At 45.2% G+C, this 20,577-nt stretch overlaps 1 protein-coding gene across 5 annotated transcripts in view; it reads right to left on the minus strand.

Moving 5' to 3' along the window:
• The window catches only part of LOC126251898 (CYFIP-related Rac1 interactor B), a 389,840-nt gene that overhangs the window by 231,544 nt on the left and 137,719 nt on the right, over positions 1–20,577 (minus strand). For 2 of the 5 annotated variants that reach the window (XM_049952615.1, XM_049952613.1), the window contains exon 2: positions 17,857–17,953. The gene's annotated coding sequence lies outside the window, so the exon portion shown is untranslated. Of the gene's footprint in view, positions 1–17,851; positions 17,954–20,577 lie in introns of all 5 variants that reach the window. The other 3 variants (XM_049952617.1, XM_049952616.1, XM_049952619.1) reach the window with 2 other exon arrangements.

Raw genomic sequence — 20,577 nt, forward strand, 5'->3', positions numbered from 1 at the left:
ATCGTGTTGAAGGTGCATGGGCAGTTGTACCTGTACACGCCATCCCAGCTCTGTTTGACTCAATGCCCAGGCGTATCAAGGCCGTTATTACGGCCAGAGGTGGTTGTTCTGGGTACTGATTTCTCAGGATCTGTGCAGCCAAATTGCGTGAAAATGTAATCACACGTCTGTTCTAGTATAATATATTTGTCCAATGAATACCCGTTTATCATCTTCATTTCTTCTTGGTGTAGCAATTTTAATGGCCAGTAGTGTATATTTACGTAAAAAAATTCTGCAACAACAATCTTCCAATTTTTTAAACTCAAACCAAATGTGAGGGCATGATGTTAGTTTTTCAGCTTCAAGAATCAGACCCTTAGACAAGAAGAACTGGAGCCATCTCAACGTGATAAGCTAAGTGAACTTGAAAATTTATTGTAATCGTCGTCCTCTCAAACGTTCATAAAAAACTTTGCTTATTAATTACTTGGACTCGGCATTATTTAAGGTGGACAATAGATGAAAGAAGGAAGGAGGGGAGAGATTACAGGCTCAACACCCGAAAGTTCACCATAAAATCTGCTCGACACCCGAAAGTTCACCATTAAGAAAGATTTCGAGAACTGCATCTAGATCAACGAGACGCGCTGCGCACTTCGCGGTCGCTGTGCTGTAAGGCTGCATGTGCCCGCTGGAATTTATACGCAACGGCTGCTCGATCGACGCGAGGTTTGTCGTCTGTCCCATTCAGCGAGGTCGCGACCCTCCGGGGAGTTATGACAGCGCGACGCGAGTCGGCCGGCGGAGAGTCGTGGGGAGGAGCGGAGTGGCTGGCTCGTTATCTCGGGCAGAACCCCCGCCCACTGGCCGCGGAGCCGCCCATCCGCTCTGAGTCAGGACGCGCCGCCTTGCGCCCGTCTTTCCCACGCACGCTCGCGTAATGCTCCAGTTTGGGAGCCGCGTTAAGTCGAGCGACACTGCTCTGCCGCCTCGTTCGCGATCCCACTTTGCCTTTCGCTCTTAGGGGCAGGAGGTCTTCACTGCACGGCGATAGGGAGAGTAAGGTGTAGGAAGCCCGCCCGGTTGGCCGTGCGGTCTGACGCACGGCTTTCCGGAGCGGGAAGGAGTGCCTGGTCCCCGGCACGAAACAGCCCGGCGGACTTGTGTCGAGGTCTTGTGAGCCGGCCAGTCTGTGGATGGTTTTTAGGCGGTTTTCCATCTGCCTCGGCGAATGCGGGCTGGTTCTCCTTATTCTGCCTCAGCTACACTATGTCGGCGATTGCTGCGCAAACAAGTTCTCCACGTACGCGTACACCACCATTACTCTACCACGCAAACATAGGGGTTACACTCGTCTGGTGTGAGACGTTCCGTGGGGGGTCCACCGGGGGCCGAACCGCACAATAACTCTGGGTTCGGTGTGGGGCGGCGGAGGTGTGAAGTGGACTGCGGTGGTCGTCGTGCCGTTGTGGACCACTGCGGCTGCGGCGGGGACGGAGCCTCTCCGTCGTTTCTAGGTCCCCGGTTAACATACAATACAATACAATACAATACAAGGTGTAGGAACCGGCGCGAATCCAGTGTTCGGCTCTGGGGAGCTTTGTTATACAATTCGCCATCACGCTCACTTTCAGCGCACAGCAGATGTCTATCACCGTAATACAGTGTACGACAAAAAACGTGAAGCACGGGATGTAAATGTAACTTCGTACACATGCACATCATCGGCGGAGAAGCAACTGATTAGAGCTGCAGTTCCCTGAGACAGGTACAATGGCCACCACAGCGTTATGCGTGCTTAGTGTTGCTTCCAGTTCTGGTAGGATGTGTACACTGAAGAGCCAAAGAAACTGGTGCGCCCGCCTAATATCGCGTAAGGCCCCCGCGAGCACGCAGAGGCGGCGCAACAGGACGTGGCATGGACTCGACTACGACCGAAGTAGTGCTGGAGGGAACTGACACCATGAATCTTACTGGGCTGTCCATAAATCCGTAAGAGTACGAGGAGGTGAAGGACTCTTCTGGTCAGCACGTTGCAAGGTATCCCAGATATTACAGATAATGTTTATGTCTGGGGAGTTTAATGGCCAGGGGAAGTGTTTAAACTAAGAAGAGTGTCCCTGGAGCCACTCTGTAGCACTTCTGGTTGCGTGTGGTGTCACATTGTCCTACTGGAATTGCCCAAGTCTATCGGAATGGACAATGGGCATGAATGGATACAGGTGATCAGACTTGATGCTTACGTACGAGTCACGTGTCAGAGTCATATCTAGACGTATCAAGGGTCCCACGTCTCTCTAACTGCACACGCTCCACACCATGGCAAAGCCTTCACCAGCTTGAACAGTGCCCTGCTGACATGTAGGGTCCATGGATTCATGAGGTTGTCTCCATACCCATACACTCCATCCGCTCGATACAATTTGAAACGAGACTCGTCCGAACAGGCAACATGTTTCCAGTCATCAACAGTCCAATGTCGGTGTTGACGGGCCCAGGCGAGGCGTAAAGCTTTGTGTCGTGCAGTCACCAAGGGTACACGAGTGGGCCTTCGGCTTCGAAAGCCCATATCGTTGGTGTTTCGTTGAATGGTTCGCACGCTAGCACTTGCTGATGGCCCAGCATTGAAATCTGCAGCATTTTGCGTATGGGTTGCACTTATGTCACGCTGAACGATTCTCTTTAGTCGTTGTTGGTCTCGTTCTTGCAGGATCTTTCCCCGGCCGCAACGATGTCGGAGATTTGATGTTTTACTGGGTTCCTGATATTCTCGGTACACACGTGAAATGGTCGTACGGGAAAATCACCACTTCATCGCTACCTCGGAGATGCTCTGTCCCACCGCTCGTGCGCCGACTATACCACCACTTTCAGATACACTTAAATCTTGATAACCTGCAATTGTAGGAGCAGTAACCGATTTAACATCTGCGCCAGACACTAGTTATCTTAGATCTGCGTTGCCGGCCGCAACGCCATAATCTGCCTGTTTACATATCTCTGTATTTGAATATGCATGCCTATACCAGTTTCCTTGGCGCTTCAGTGTATGGCAGCGAACAGCATCAAATGTTGAGTGATCACTGTGAAGGAGCCGGAGGTGCCACATGTTCGTCTGAGACTGCGTTATCTGCATTTGATAGAGTTGAACAGGGATATATTGTGTTCTTCAGTTGGTCAGATGGTCGAAAATAACCAGATTTGTGTGGCATTCAGATGTGACAGCGGTTCGATGTTGGACTGCATGGGAACATGAAGACTGGCGTACTCGTCGTATGCCGTCGGTCGACCAAGTTTGACCACTATATCATAACCCCCTGATATCTGAATCCAACATTTTGGAAAGGCACAGCGATGTCACCCGTGGGGTTATGGTGTGGGGAGTCGTCGGGTATGACTTCAGGTCACGGCTGGTAGTGATTGAGGAAACTCTAACGGCACAGTGGTACATCAAGGACATCCTGTGCCCTCATGTGTTACCTGTCATGTGACAGTATTGGGAGTCTTTTTCGACAGGACATTGCTCACCCACATATGTCATGTGTTTTGCTTTAAACTGCCTGCGTCACATGGGGTACTCCCGTGACAAGCTACATCACCAGATTTGTTCGCAATAGAATGTCAACTCCGTCTCAGTGCCGGTGTCCAGGATATCAAGGACCAGTTACGACACTGGGTGACCAGCTTGTCTGAGGAGAGGATATAGCAGCTGCATGACACCCTTCACAATTGTGTCAGTGCACTCTCCAGGCCAGACATGGTGCAGCAACATACCGACCAGTGGACTCATACTGTAAATCTGACTTATTTTGTAATCACTGAAATAACGTCAGATACTTTCTCAACCCGTGAAGTTTCCTTTCATTTCGTCTTTCCCTTATGGGTGCTTCACCTGGGGCCTTCGAAGAAGATTTCAACGATTTAACATGTGTAGAACTTGGTCAGATAGTAACAGCAGTATCGCAAATCACTGCTCCGCTGTCAGGAGAAGAGGTTTCTCAAACGTCTGCCCTGTTGTTCAAACTGCAAAGATAACTGACGTACAGTTTGTGTGCCTGTTATAACGAGTGTCACATTAAGATCTCAAAATGTTTACCCCGGGCAGTGATACATACTATGAAGCTATTCCCAACAAACAATACTGTAACCCAGCACTGGTTCATGCTCTAAGGTATTTTATGTCTTCAGGGGTGGTCTGTTAGGAACGGTAGATACTTGACACTACGTAAAGAATCCATCGATAAGGCAGGGACCAGTTCTTGCAAATCTCGTATCACTCAGTGACAAACCATGGCCGTTGTTTGTCCTCTTCTCTTAGCCTGCGTGGATGTTTCAGCGTCCTGTTGTGCGTAAAGGCAAGATTAAGCTGCCCATGGTTTTGTAACGATGCATCATACCCGAAAGTGATGATACATTGAAAAGCGATATTATTTCGCAGCGTTTATAGATACCATTCGAAGTAATGTAATCGATTTTGAATGACACTGCCACGAAGATATTGATGGATCGAAATGTGAGGCGGATGAATGCAATGGAATGTAGTACTCGCAGAACACTCATCTGGTTGATCCTGCTCACACAATGAAACAGCCTGGTAGTGACATATCGAATGTCTTCTCTCTTCAGTTGGTGTATTTTATTCTTCATACTTTCAATTTTTTTCTTTATTTGTACCGTATTCAGAGAAAGCTGGTGATTGTTTGACAAGGCCAGGAAATCTTTCAACATACAACCACACCGCTACTGTAACAGTTCGGCGACATCCGCCATAAACTACAGCAATACCGGTATACACTTTTTTGAATATTGTACTTATCCTGACAGTCTCTATAGCTTCACGAGCTAAACATCAGAACACAGGCTGATGGGCTTCAAGCGCACCGAGAAACCCACGAAGCGTACCTGATGATTTATTATTATGATTCTAAATAAGCTGAAAGGTCGCAGAAAGTAGTCCCTATATGTTAATGGAACTCCTTTGTTTTCATAACGCTTTGCGGGCATAGCCCAGAGCCCAGCATCAGTTGACCCCAGTATCAATAACATATTTTTACGTTGCAGAAGTAAACACATACCGAAACGTATTTATACAGACACAGTGGCTTGAAACAATATATATATATATATATATATATATATATATATATATATATATATATATATATAATGCTATGATGAAGAAGTCTTTCGACTTGTAAGACACGAAGTTACTTTATTCACGTAAAGAAATACATATTGACATGACATAGACACATCTATCAGACGAATGAATCTAGCGGCTCTTAACACAAGCAACCTCGCTTACTCTAGATGTCGTGTGAGTGGTGGCGCTGCAACCCGCCAGTACAGGATAGTAAACCATTACTGTTAACAAGATTTATTTTACGTCAAGAACAGATATTTATACAAATTTAAAGTGGTGTGTATTCCAAGGGAAAATATAGACAAAGTAAAACAAACAGTAAAATATTGAAAAGTAAAAGAAAAATATTAAACCTACGCATAACTTGCGCATTTCTGTATGAAAAGAATTATTAATTCTGGTTTCAAAGCATTGTGCCTGTATAAATACGTTTCTGCATATATTCACATTTATAATGTAAAAATGTGTTATTGATGTGGAAGGTCATCTGATGATGGACTGCACACGAACGCTTTATAAAAGTAAAGGAGTTCCATTTACATCTAGTGACTACTTTTTGCGACCTATCAGCTTTTATAGAATCATAATAAAAATCATTAGAAATGGTCGCACGCCTCGCACACGACTTTCCGTCGTGGTTACAATAACACCGTACCAATGTCACGTGTTCGCTTACGTTTGGTACGGCAGGGTAGACGATTGTGGGACCTCTTCTGACGGTAGGAAAGTGATTTGTTTGGCTTATACCGTATTAGTATTTGACCAAGTTACACACGTATTATGCAGTGAAGTCCACTGTGGAATCATTCATGATGAGGTCGATATCCTTTTTAAAGAATCCACAAAATCCGTAACTTTCATCTAGCTCAAACTTTCGCCTTCTGAATTGTAACGTCTGGCCACACAGGCTTCATTTCAACAATGGCAGGAGGACTAGAATGTGTCTCAGTTTTCAGCGAAAGGTATTACGCCTACGTTCAGGATCTCGGTTTCGCCATATTCGTCTATCAAGATGGCTGATATCCACTGTCTGCCATATGAGATTCAACCACGCATCTTTTCAGATGCAGCTTCACCACAATGGAGTTGGTGCAACTCCGTCCTGTGACTAGACTGGTACTGCAGAACCTGACATCACTCACACCTTCTTTGTATGTGAAAAGTGGAACAGACACAGACAATATTTTTTGCAACCATTACGTCGTTCTGAAAGATGAGTTTCCTACAGGTGCTGCCATTCTATTTTCTTTTGTAGAGTAAAGAGCATTTTAAATTTTAACAAGCTGCCAAAATATCTTTGTAGTAATAACGCAGCACTAGGAACTACGTTAATCGTCGTTATAAGTGTTGTATATGCATAAGAGGGGCATTCCTTTTCCGTAGAACACGGCCGGTCGCTGACGAATGCATAAGCGCACACTCTCTTGCACTTCCTCGTCCGATTGCAGCCGACGTCCACGCATGTCTTTTTTCAGGTCGCCAAAAGTGTGAAAACCACACGGCGAGAGAGCTGGGCTGTGCGGAAGACGTTGCAGTGTTTCCTAATGAAATCGCTGTAGCGTAGCCTTCATCTGATTGCCAGTGTGGGGGCGAGGCTTATCGTGCAACAGGGTTAGTCCGACAAAATACCTGGGCATTTTGACTTCATGACGCGCCGCATTTCTGTAAAGTGTCGTCATAGCGCTGCGCACTGATTGTGGTTGCACGTTCGAGGAACAAAGGGCTCCTGCAATCAAAAAAGAAGGTCATCATGACCTTACGTGGTGCCACCATTTCGAGCCAGAGGGAAACGGCAAAGCCAACAGCGGAAACATCCCACACCGCCCCCGCCAAAGAAATCCAAAGCTGTTCACTCAAGTACGGGTAAGTTGGACGATAACGCCGGCCCCACACTGTCAATCGGACGAAGGCCACACTGCAGTGATTTGGTTGGGAAACACTGCATCGTCCTCCGTACAGCCCTGATCTTTCATCGTTTGATTTACACGTGTTTGTGGACCTGAAAAAGACATGCGTGTAAGTCGCTTTCAGTCGGACAAGGAAGTGCAAGAGTAGGCGCGGTTATGGATCCGTTAACGGCATATCGCGTTCTATAGAACAGGAACTGATCGTCTCGTTTCCCAGTGGAATAAATGTCGCCGCGCGGGATTAGACGAGCGGTCTTGGGCGCTGCAGTCATGGACTGTGCGGCTGGTCCCAGCGGAGGTTCGAGTCCTCCCTCGGGCATGGATGTGTGTGTTTGTCCTTAGGATAATTTAGGTTAATTAGTGTGTAAGCTTAGGGACTGATGACCTTAGCAGTTAAGTCCCATAAGATTTCACACACATTTGAACATTTTTTTAAAATAAATGTCTTAACGCGTACGGTGATTATTTTTATGCGGAACCATCCCATGGTCCCGTTGTGACGGGTGTTCGCTTTCATTTGACTACTCCTTATAGTTATTTCAGTAAACGCACTGAACGTTTCTATTTCCATATTCTTTTAATTTTATTTCTTAGGTGTGTGCTGCCAGACAAATATCTCTGTTAAATACCGTGTCAATTTCACACATTATATCAAACATCCTTGTTATACGTGCACTTGCGTTTATGCCACAACACCATTTTAATCGTTAATATTGTTAAAATGGACTTTACAACTGTGGAATGATATCGACATTTATTGAGATAACTTACAGAATCGGTAGATGTGTCATTTTGTGGCAAATAACCTCAAGTTTCACATAAAAGTGTCAAGTGTCATTTTGGTTCGATGTGACTATCATTTGTGATGCGGCAAACATCCGACCAGTAATAAATTTCTTTCCACATTCGTTACAGCAAATCGGGCGTAACTTGTCAGTGTAAGTGTAGATTCGATTTTTCAAGTCGGCTAAATTGTTTGGTAGGTAGAAACTCCAGAAAAAGAAATGCAGTGTTGTCGAGTCTGGGGAGCGAAGTGACCATGCGATTGCCCTTTCACGGCCAATCCACCGATCTGGGAAGCGATTATCGAGGAAACCTCGAACTTCCGTGAGGACGTGAGGTGGTGCACTGGCTTACTGATAGTAAACCGTCCCATCTCGATCATCTTCATCGACCTGTGCATATGAAGATAAACATTACTAGTAACAGTGTTCGACGTAATCATCAACAGGCGGGCGACCCGGTGATCTATCATGTCGCAGTGAAAAACCAAACTCAACAAAGAGTAAATTGTAGACCTGCTTGGAGATTCTTCAGCGTATTCGCTGCGAAATTTACGCCGGACAGTTGTGGCAGTTTAGTGCATAAGTGGCTAGTGACGGGCTAACGAACAAGAGTGTCTACAGACTATGTTGTTTTATGACATATGGATATGTGTGCTAGCAATATGTAACAGCGTCACGAATGTATTTAATAGTAATCACAAGGACATATAAATGAGTCAGCTCATTTTAAGTTGACATGGCCTAAAGCCACAAAAAATCTGCACTTGATAATGGCTTAATATAATGGCTTAAGGCCGAAATTGCAAACGTGAAATAAAGAAAGTCACTGGCGTAAATATGATGTCTTTTATAAAGTTGTTGCAGAGTTCGTTTCATTAAACCAAAATACACAGAGAGTACGCACCGTACCAGTAAAAGTAGCCATTATAAGCACGCACTTTGCTGGCACTCCTGGTGGCGAAATGGGTTACTGATGCGCTACGTCAATCAAACTTGAGATTGTTTGCTGCAAAGTGACCCATATACCGATTCTGTAAGTTATCTCAATAAATTTCTATATCGTTCCAAATCTGTAAAGTCATTTTTGTCTCATCCTGTATTGTTCTTCCATCTTTTCCTTTAAATTACGAGCTCCCATTGTAAAAATTCTTACATGCATGTCACTCAATGGCAGGCTTCTACGCACTTCGTTAACCTTTCGAGATGCATGCTCTCATATTATGTCATCGGTTTATGTTATGTACCATATATCGGCTATTCACCTTTTAGCTGGCAACACACACTACTGGCCGTTAAAATTGCTACACGAAGAAGAGATGAACATGATAGACGGGTATTCATTGGACAAATATATTATACTAGAACTGACATGTGATTACATTTTCACGCAATTTGGCTGCACAGATCCTGAGAAATCAGTACCCAGAACAACCACCTCTGGCCGTAATAACGGCCTTGATACACCTGGGCATTGAGTCAAACAGAGCTGGGATGGCGTGTACAGGTACAACTGCTCATGCAGCTTCAACACTATACCACAGTTCAAGAGTAGTGACTGGCGTATTGTGACGAGCCAGTTGCTCGGCCACCATTGACCAGACGTTTTCAATTGGTGAGAGATCTGGAGAATGTGCTGGCGACAGCAGCAGTAGAACATTTTCTGTATCCAGAAAGGCCCGTACAGGACCTCCAACATGAGGTCGTGCACTATCCTGCTGAATTGTAGGGTTTCACAGGGATCGAATGAAGGGTAGAGCCACGGGTCGTAACACATCTGAAATGTAACGTCCACTGTTCAAAGTGCCGTCAATGCGAACAAGAGGTGACCGAGACGTGTAACCAATGGCACCCCATACCATCACGCCGGGTGATACGCCAGTATGGCGATGACGAATACACGCTTCCAATGTGCGTTCACCGCGATGTCGCCAAACACGGATGTGACCATAATGATGCTGTAAACAGAACCTGGATTCATCCGAAAAAATGACGTTTTGCCATTCGTGCACCCAGGTTCGTCGTTGAGTACACCATCGCAGGCGCTCCTGTCTGTGAAGCAGCGTCAAGGGTAACCGAAGCCATGGTCTCCGAGCTGATAGTCCATGCTGCTTCAAACGTCGTCAAACTGTTCGTGCAGATGGTTGTTGTCTTGCAAACGTCCCGATCTGTTGACTCATGGATCGAGACGTGGCTGCACGATCCTTACAGCCATGCGGATAAGACGCCTGTCATCTCGACTGCTAATGATACGAGGCCGTTGGGATCCAGCACGGCGTTCCGTATTACCCTCCTGATCCCACCGATTCCACATTCTGCTAACAGTCATTGGATCTCGACCAACGCGAGCAGCAATGTCGCGATACGATAAACCGCAATCGCGATAGGCTACAATCCGACCTTTATCAAAGTTGGAAACGTAATGGTACGCATTTCTCCTCCTTACACGATGCATCACAACAACGTTTCACCAGGCAACGCCGGTCAACTGCTGTTTGTGTATGAGAAATCGTTTGGAAACTTTCCTCATGTCAGCACGTTGTAGGTGTGAATGCTCTGGAAAGCAAATCATTTGCATATCAGAGCATCCTCTTCCCGTCGGTTAAATTTCGCGTCTGTAGCACATCGTGGTGTAGCAATTTTAATGGCCAGTAGTGTATTTGTTAGCTGCTGATGGCCAAACAAAAAGAAAAGAAAACCGGACAAGTGCGGACTCGACTCGCTATCTTAGGGTTTCGTACAAACGTAATTATGTGTATAGACAATTTCGTGTGTGATGACCTGGTGCAAGTTATTCTGTTGGGCAACACTTCGGAGACTTGTGTGTCGCAGTCTCGCATGGTAGCCGCGCGGTCTAGGGCGACTTGTCACGGTACGCGCAGCTCCACCCGTCGGAGGTCGAGTCCTCCCTCGAGCTTGGGTGTGTGTATTTTCCACAGCGTAAGTTAGTTTAAGTTAGATTAAGTAGTGTGTAAGCTTAGGAACCGTGACCTAAGCAGTTTGGTCCCATAAGATCTTGCCACGAATTTAGAATTATTGTGTGTCGCTAACCTAGTCGTCCAACCGGGGAAAGGGCACCTGCAGTGTGACGTCGAGTCCGAACCACGTGTTGTTGCCGGCGACTCTTCACATCGTTGACAGGTGAAGACCAGGTAAACAATAGACTGAAAAATCCTTATTGCAACTGAGATTCGATCCCTATCCTGTCGTTTTCAGGTATGCGCTTTACCGCTAAGCCATCAGTTCATGTAGGTTTCGTGAGTGAGTTTGCGAGTATAAAATTATGTGTCATATATGGCCGTATATTTTGATCGCATTGACTTAGAAGCTTTTCGTTTCTCACCGCCGAGGGACTGCAGACCTTAGTATGTGACATAAATTTCAACCTGATACATCCCATCCCGTTCCTGGTATAAAGCGGTCTTAACAGGGGGACAAACATACGGATGGGTAACAAGTGACGAAAAATATTTTTTATATGATACAAGTGCAAATTAACAATTTTCGGATTTTTTCCCCCTCACTTGTACTGTGAATCCTTGCTTCTTGCCAAATTTTATGATTAGATTTTAATGAGTGAGTTTGCAGTTGTCGAAATATATGACGTAAATGACCGTGTCTTTTGATTGTATTGACTTAGTAGCTTAAATTTTTCATACAGCCAAGGAACCATAGACCTCAGTATATGATACAAATTCAAACTCGCACCTATACTTGCTCCTGAGAAAAACAGACGGGCAGAGGGACAACACAGTCTACTTCTACATCTACATATATACTCCGCTACCCACCAAGCGGTATGTGGCGGAGGGCACAATTCGCGCCAAAGTCATGTTCCCCCCCCCCCTCCCCCCCCTCTGTTCCACCCGCGCATCGCGCGAGGGAAAAACGACTGTCTGAACGCCTCAGTACGAGCTCTAATTTCCCTTATCTTTGAATGGTGATCATTGCGCGAATTGAAAGTTGGTGGTAATAATATATGTTCTACATCCTCGGTGAAGATCGGATTTCGGAATTTAGTGAGCAGCCCCTTCCGTTTAGCGCGCGGTCTATCTGCAAGTGTGTCCCACTTCAAACTTTCTATGAGATTTGTAACGCTCTCGCGATAGCTAAATGTACCAGTCACGAATCTTTCCGCTCTTCTTTGGACCTTCTCAGTCTCTTGAATCAGACCCAACTGGTAAGGGTCCCATACAGACGAACAATACTCTAAGACTGGAGGAACTAACGTATTGTAAGCTATTTCCTTTGTTGAAGGACTGCATCGCTTCAGGATTCTACCAATAAACCGCAATCTAGAGTTCACCTTATCCGTTATTTGTGTAATCTGATCATTCCATTTTAGATCATTGTGATTCTATAAGGGTTCCGTTTTTACCGATTAACGTAAGGAACCTTCCAAAAAAGATTTAGTGAAATCCTCTACGAAGGCGCTTTCTAACGCCACAGACAAAAGTTTTAATAAAAGAGCTAGTCGGTATCGTAGTTCGGCAGCTATAAAAAATTACTTGTATATGTCAGATAATTTGCCAAATTCCTTTCTATAGCTCAGCCGAAACCGTAACTCATAATTATATTTATTATTTGTTTTTAATATATTTGAGATGTCCTGAATGAGCTGCCACATCCTGTAGAAAAATTTTATGCATAAACACCACAAGCAGATATCTACACTGAGGTGTCGGAGCTCCTTCGACCCAGCGTAGTGCAGCAACTCGATGTGTCGTAGACTTAACAAATTGTTGGAAGTCCCTTGCAGAAATATTGAACCATGCTGCATTATAGCCTTCCATAATTGCGTAAGTGTTGCCGGTGCAGGATTTTGTGCACGAACTGACCTCTCGATCTGGGTGGCCAAATCATCCGCTCGAATTGTCCAGAATGTTCTCCAGCCCACTGTCACCCATAAAAATTCCACCGTTGTTTGGGAATATGAAGTCTATGAATGGCTGAAAATGGTCTCCAAGTAGCCGAACATAACCATTTTTGTCAGTGATCAGTTCAGTTGAACCAGAGGACGCAGTCAATTTCTTGCAAACACTACCCACACCATTACGAAGGCACCACCAGCTTGTACAGCGCCTTGTTGACAATTTGGGTCCATGGTTTCGTTGGATCTGCGCCACACTCGAACGCTACCAGCAGTTCTTGCCAGCTGAAATCGGGCTCATCTGACCAGGCCACGGTTTTCCAGCCGTATAGGGTCCAACCGATATGGTCACGAGCCAACGAGAGGCACTGCAGGCAATGTCGTGCTGTTAGCAAAGGCACTCGCGCGGGTCGTCTGTTGTCATAACCCATTGACGCCACATTGTCGTAGGGGATGCGTTCTTCGCACGTTCCACATTGATTTCTGCAGTTATTTCACGCAGTGATGCTTGTCTGTAAGCACTGACAACTCTCTGCAAATGCCGCTGCTCTCGGTCGTTAAGTGTTGGCCGACGCTTGCTGTGTTGTCCGTGGTAAGATGCAATGCCTGAAATTTTGTATTTTCAGCACACTCTTGACACTGTGGAATTCAGATACTGACTTCCCTAACTATTTCCGAAATGGAATGTCCCATGCATCTAGCTTCACTTCCATTCCGCATTCAGAGTCTGTTGATTCCCGTCGTGCGGTCATAATCACGTCGGACACCTTTCCGCATGAATCACCTGAATACAAATAACAGCTCCGGCCACGCACAACCCTTTTATACGTCGTGTACGCGATACTTCCGCCATCTGTATACGTGCACATCGCTATACCGCGACTTTTGTCAGCTCCGTGTGTTTTCTAATGGGCGAATTGTGTCTGCTTCGAATAGATGGTTTCCGATTTTTGCAAAGCGGTGAGTATTAGATGAAGGTTTAGCGCTATTGGTGAATCGATTTCTGAGGTGGGAGAGGGCGCCGCTGCCGCTGGCTGGACGTATTGGTCGCACAGTCTGCCTCCGGCCTCAGTGCTGCGGTGTGACGAGCAAACATCCGATACCTGTCGAGCCCGGGTTCGTCCTAACCGCACGACTGTCCAACTGGAATTCGGTAACCGACGCCCCGAAATGCAGTACTCGCGGCTCCGACAGCGCCGCACCACGAATCTGCTTTCTGCACAGGAACGACCACAAAGGGAAACCGGGTCTCCGAATGTCTAACGATCGTTCCCACGAGTCCTCGCTGTAACGTAGCGTGAAAATTACATTTCACTGCGTCTTGTTCCGATCATCCCAGGGTGACTATGTTGAGAAATAAACACGTAGAGATGAAGAATAAATATGTAGAATGTTAATAACGTGTGTTTCATTTAAAAAGCTTTAAGAGTTTTCGGCCGGCCGATGTGGCCGAGCGGTTCTAGGCGCTTCAGTCCGGAATCGCGCTGCTGCTACGGTCGCAGGTTCGAATCCTGCCTCGAGCATGGATGTGTTTGATTTCCTTAGGTTAGTTAGGTTTCAGTAGTTCTAAGTTTAGGGGACTGATGACCTCAGATGTTAAGTCCCATACTGCTTAGAGCCATTTGAACCAATAGAGGACTCTGTGATGTGGGCAGAAGTCAAAGCTACGCCTCTGATTTCAGAGCAGGTCTGTAGAAATGTTGAGATACACTAGAAAACCATAGTTCTAATACGATTAACATTACAAGAATCGCGGGAAACGAACTATTGAAACGGTGTAAACATTCATGCGACAGGAAGTTATTTAATTCACTCCTACTCTATCCCACATTACCCACGAGACATTTAACATTCTCCTGCTTTTTAAAATGCAGCGAAGAACATATTTTGTATATCTACCATTAATTCGCTTGACTACATGTGCAACTGCATTTCATTTCGTTGCAGTTGTACTCAGATATTCCATTTCACTTAGTTCCAAAAAAAATTGTAAAAATTATCAATGAAACCACTGTTCCCTATTATTAGTTTATTGTGCACGGTCCATCCGCCTGTAGGGACGGATGACCTCAGCAGTTTGTTCCCATAGGAATTTACCACCGCTACCATCGCCTATGTTCCACTCAACGTACGATTGATACTCATAGATGGCAGCACTAGCAGTGGATGGCATGTACAGCATGTGGGGGAAACCTGGGAAATTGTGCAGTCTTTGTCGTAATGTGAAATAGGAGCGCATTTTCTGACGTCCAAAAGGCATGATCATTGGCTTTCGGTAAAGGGGTGGGAGCATTTCCGAAACGGCTAACTTTGTAAACATTCCGCGTACCGCCGTGGTTAAAGACTACCATTCATGGCAATATGGCGCTGTCCAAAACCGGCAACGAGGCAACTGTGGTGCGTGGCGGGCCTTTGCTGCCAGGGGTGAACGATGTCTGTGGACATGCGTACGGGCGAACAGACGTGGAACTGTTGAGCAGCTGACTGCCCAGCTAAGTCAAGGGGCTACCAACAACGACCGTCCAGTGAATGTTGCTGCATGTGGGCCTCTGCGGCAGGCGCCTGATTTATGCATCCATGCTGATTGTTGTTAACCGGCTACGAAGGCTGGAATTTGCACGCTTGCATGGCAACTGACCAACTGACGTCCAAAGAGCGGCGACTGGTGGCCTTTTCACGTGAATCACGTTTTATGCTCCATCGGACAAATGCTCTGAGCACTATGAGAATTAACATCTAAGGTCATCAGTGCCCTAGAACTTAGAACTACTTAAACCTCACTACATTAAGGACACCACACACATCCATGCCCGAGGCAGGATTCGAACCTGCGACCGTAGCGGTTTCAAGGTACACTCGTGAAATGGTCGTGCGGGAAAATCCCCACTTCATCGCTACCTCGGAGATGCTGTGTACCATCGCTCGTGCGCCGACTATAACACGACTTTCAAACTCAGTTAGACCTTGATAACCTGCTATTTTAGCAACAGTAAGCGATATAATAATTGCGCCAGCCACTTGTTGTCTTTTATAGGCGTTGCCGACCGCAACGCCGCATTCTGTCTGTTTACTTACCTCTGTATTTGAACACGCATGCCTATGCCAGTTTCCTTGGCGCTTCAGTGTATATGTGGTACGTTTAAGTATTGCCGGCCTCTGTGACCGAGCGGTTCTAGGTGCTTCAGTCTGGAACCGCGCGACCGCTACGGTCGCAGGTTCGAGTCCTGCCTTTGGCATGGATGTGTGTGATGTCCTTAGGTTAGTCTGGTTTAGGTAGTTCTAAGTTCTAGGGGACTGATGACCTCAGATGTTAAGTCCCATAGTGCTCAGAGCCATTTGAACCACTTTTAAGTATTATTCGGCATGAATACTGTACTCGATTTTGCGTTAAGTTTCGATTTGTATCTTTTCTTTCTGTCTATACCGTATTTTTCCCTATTAATTGTTGTACATTTTTTTGTTTCTAGTAATATGTGAAAGAAATGTGTATCCTGCGGTTATTCCTCTGTTGCCTTACGACGGATCCGATGGTGGCAGTTTGCCGAAACGCTTTAGTTGTATAGATAAATAAAGTGCGATCGAGATAGTTAATTTTGTATCGACTTTGTCAGTTTCAGTAGATATGGACATGGAACCTACACGACAGGCGCTGGTGATACAATGCGACATTTACAATGGTTCAAATGGCTCTGAGCACTATGGGACTCAACTGCTGTGGTCATAAGTCCCCTAGAACTTAGAACTACTTAAACCTAACTAACCTAAGGACAGCACACAACACCCAGCCATCACGAGGCAGAGAAAATCCCTGACCCCGCCGGGAATCGAACCCGGGAACCCGGGCGTGGGAAGCGAGAACGCTACCGCACGACCACGAGATGCGGGCGACATTTACATTATTTGTACAAAATATTGCGATTTTAACAATTAGACACCGCCAATCATATGCTGATACAAATCCCGAAAGATGCTGGCCAGAACTTTGGCGGTGGATAAGACTTTTGTCATTAGATTTTGATCGGTAAACGGAGGAAAAATTGTGGCGCACGATTCATCAGACAGCGCGCCAGTGTCTCGGTTAAATTAGTTACGTCCTAACAGTCTCTCATGGAATGAGACCATACGATCCTTTCCTTGGGCCTGGATGTGGACTTCAAGTTGCGACCATTTCAGCGCTATTTGACAGGAATAGACAATATGCCTGCACTAGGATTCTCTCTCATCGCTCTCAGAAACACAAACACTATCTACACAACGCTCGCCACAGTCATTTACACAACACATTTTCTCAATGGGGCTCCTGTGCAATAATACAGCATGAAACTTCTTGAGAAAAATTTGAACTGTGTGTCGAGTGGAGACTCAGACTTGGGCGCTTGGATTATAGAAGCATTAGTCGACTTTGAAAATTAGGTAACAGCTACTGGCTGATGAGAGTTTGGGGGGATGTCCTGAGGTGTCGATGGGCGGATTAAAAGGTTACTGTATTACCTGGGAAATACTAAAGGTGTATGAATGCAGTCTCGCGGCGATAACATTGAATAAAATGTTCTCGGGTTTCCAACCGCTTCAATTGGTTAAAACTACACGAGCTTTCGGCCCAGCACTCCTTGGCCATTGTCAAGTGTCGAGTGGATACTCAGACTTGGGCGCTTGGATTATAGAAGCATTTGTCGACTTTGAAAATTAGGTAACAGCTACTGGCTGATGAGAGTTTGGGGGGATGTCCTGAGGAGTCGATGGCCAAGGAGTGCTTGGCCGAAAGCTCGTGTAGTTTTAACCAATTGACGCGGTTGGAAACCCGAGAACATTTTATTCAATACTAAAGGTGTCTGGATGATACATAAAATTTTTTCCTTTCAGAAAATATCGATGCAGAGTGAAAAACTGATTCTTAATGCTACGACATACATGTTATGAAATGTCTAATTTTACACGAAAGGAAATACCTACTTTGAGGTTTACGAGAGTGCATGCTGGTTTAATTTGGGTCGCTAGGAAAAAACGCTGTCGTGAGGTGTAAGCCTCGTGCCAGCAGGAAACCGTGAAGCAGCGACTCTGAAGATAGACAAGCTGTTTCGAAAGCAGAGAAGCGGACAGGTTCATGAGTCCCGTCGAAACGTGACTCAGTTACACCGGCACCAGGGTTGACCTTGCCTTGCCTTACCTTACCTTACTTTACACTTTCCGCAGCTTCCTCTGCAGTTACTCCAGTGTCGCTGTGTCAATCAAGTCAATTCCACGTCACTTCTTCAGCTGTCTGCAGTTCCTGAAACACAATTTTCATTTTCTTTAGTTTTGTGAGAACTCCGTTTTGATTATGGCGAATTAGTTAATCAAGATCTGGACACCGGTATTCGGAATGTAATTACTTACGAATAAGAATGCCGAATCATTGAGACACCGTGAATGAATAATAAGTCTTGTGACAAACAAAGCAGAAAAGGTCCTGCAGAAAGTGTCATCACTTTTGTCTCCAAGATGGTCGTAGGTTGCGTTCAAAAAATGAGCAGCATACAGACAGAAGTGATGACACTTTCCGCAGGACCTGACCATCATTTTGCAGGACAATGCTCAAGCACGTACAGTGGAAGCTGTTACTGATTTGTTTGACTGATGGGGCTGCTAAGTGCTATACCACCTACTGCACTCCCCTGACTTAGGCCCTCGTAAGTTCAACTCGATTTCTAAACTGAAGGAAACACTTCATGGCATTCGCTTCAGAACTGCTACAAATTCCTTGGGCAATAGACCGCTCCGCTCGAACTGTCAATACAACTGGCACAGCTAAGAGTATCCTACGACTTCCACATCGCAACGGGTTATACACAATGATGGTGACTACTTTGAAGGTCAGTAGAACTTTGAAACACGTATCTATTTCGTACGAGCTGTAAATAAATAGTTGCCACTATATAAGTTTCAGCCCTCGTATGCATTACGATCTCAGATCCGCCTCTCGTGATTTAGGAAAACCGTGAATGAGCGAAGTCTGAATGACCCAATGGGGATTTTCACTCCGCTTCACAGGAAAAAGAATCGATAAACTCAAACTGACTCTGCGTTCATATCAGAAATTCAGTATCAGTATGACAGCGAAGATAGTAAGCCAAATTAGTCTGCTCTCACTGATCTAGCTTGTCCATCCTCATATCTATGTTTCGGCACGTATATTACATCTTCTGTGGATTCAGTTTATAGCATGATGCATGTCACCTACTTCTTAGCTCATACGCTGACTTTCTTTAATGAGAATTGTCAGTATGTCACGTTTTACTGATATATTGTTCTCGACGAAGTGTAACGCTTTATGCAAGCATCGGCTTTTACAGCTTCTTCCACTTCGATGTTACATGTTTTTCGTTAGTATACAGCCGAAAAACTGTTTTATGGTACGTTCAGACATAGTCATTCAAAAGAAAATTCTCGCTGACAACACGGGAGAATACTGTGAAGTAAAACATGCCATCCTGTCAACCCTTTCGGTATACTAAAGAATCATTGTACGTTAAGTCATACATGACTCACCCTAAGAAATAGGTATCCACAAAAGATGGCCCACTGGTGTCGAATTTTGACTGGGTAATCAAACGGAAGAAAAAGTACTTACTTTTCAAACACAAGTTTATAAAAAGCAAACTTACAATATCACTGGACGTCAAAACTAAATTAACAAAACACATCGGCTGCGTCAGCCGACGTAACAAAAGAACGGTATTGTCTTCCCAATTTTATGGCTACATTGGAAACTTACAACACCGTTTTTCTATCAATTTGACAGCATTCTGTACAGAAAAAAAGTGTGACCTCCAGTCTCCCCTCCCATCGATAAAACGAACAATGCGGGTCATCAGGATAACAAAAATAAATTTGGTAGCATAAAATAAGAAAAAATAAAAATCCGATACGTGTTCGCTTCCCTGTGTCGTATATTTCTCTTCTGTCGCTGTTACACTGCACCTTTAATGATTGCTCTTCATGAACAGTTGTTTATTATTCTCCCGTGAGAACGACTCTCGTTTTAGTACAGCATATGGTTAATCATAGGTCTAACGTCTCTCACAGAGACTTTAAATTTTACTTTATATGTTTACCACTTGGTTTTACGTGAAAATACGTAACTGGTTTTACGTGAAAATATGTAACAAGGAATGACACAGAAGCATAAAGCTAAAACAAAGTAGTGGACGATACGAAGGGACATTAAAAAACCAGTTGCACATTATTATGGCAGGCGAAGTCACTTTTACTGAATGCTGCACTATACGTCATTGTGAAACATACATGTGACGCCATTTTTCAACATAGTCACCAAGTCTCTGTAGACAACTGTCGAAATGTTCTACAAAACGTTCAATTCCTCGACGACAGAAATCCACTCCATCGCCACGAAGCCTATCAAGAAGTGCTGTGTGAACGTCCTCCCCGTTGAAAAATCTCCTTCCCCGCAGATGTTCTTTCAACTTGACAAAAAGATGTAAATGTCTTCCTTCCTTCCCGAAAAGCAACACTTATGTCTGAGTACCTTGATCAAATTACTGTCACCATTTCACTACGGCTGAGGCCGACATTACATTTGGACCCTACACCGCCAGAATTTCACGGTGAATCTACACTGAAGCGCTAAAGCATCTGGTACAGGCATGCCTATTCAACTATGTAAACAGGCAGCATACGGCGCTACGGTCGACAACGCCTATGTAAGACAACAAGTGTCTGGCGCAGTTGTTAGATTGGCTACTGCGGCCGGAAAAAGATCCTGCAAGAACGGGACCAACAACGACTAAAGAGAATCGTTCAACGTGACAGAAGCGCACCCCTTACGCAAATTGCTGCAGATTTCAACGCTGGGCCATCAGAATGTGTCAGCGTGCGAACCAATCAACGAAACAC

This window comes from Schistocerca nitens, chromosome 4 (genome assembly GCF_023898315.1).
Source record: "Schistocerca nitens isolate TAMUIC-IGC-003100 chromosome 4, iqSchNite1.1, whole genome shotgun sequence".
NCBI classification, from domain to species: Eukaryota; Metazoa; Arthropoda; class Insecta; order Orthoptera; family Acrididae; genus Schistocerca; species Schistocerca nitens.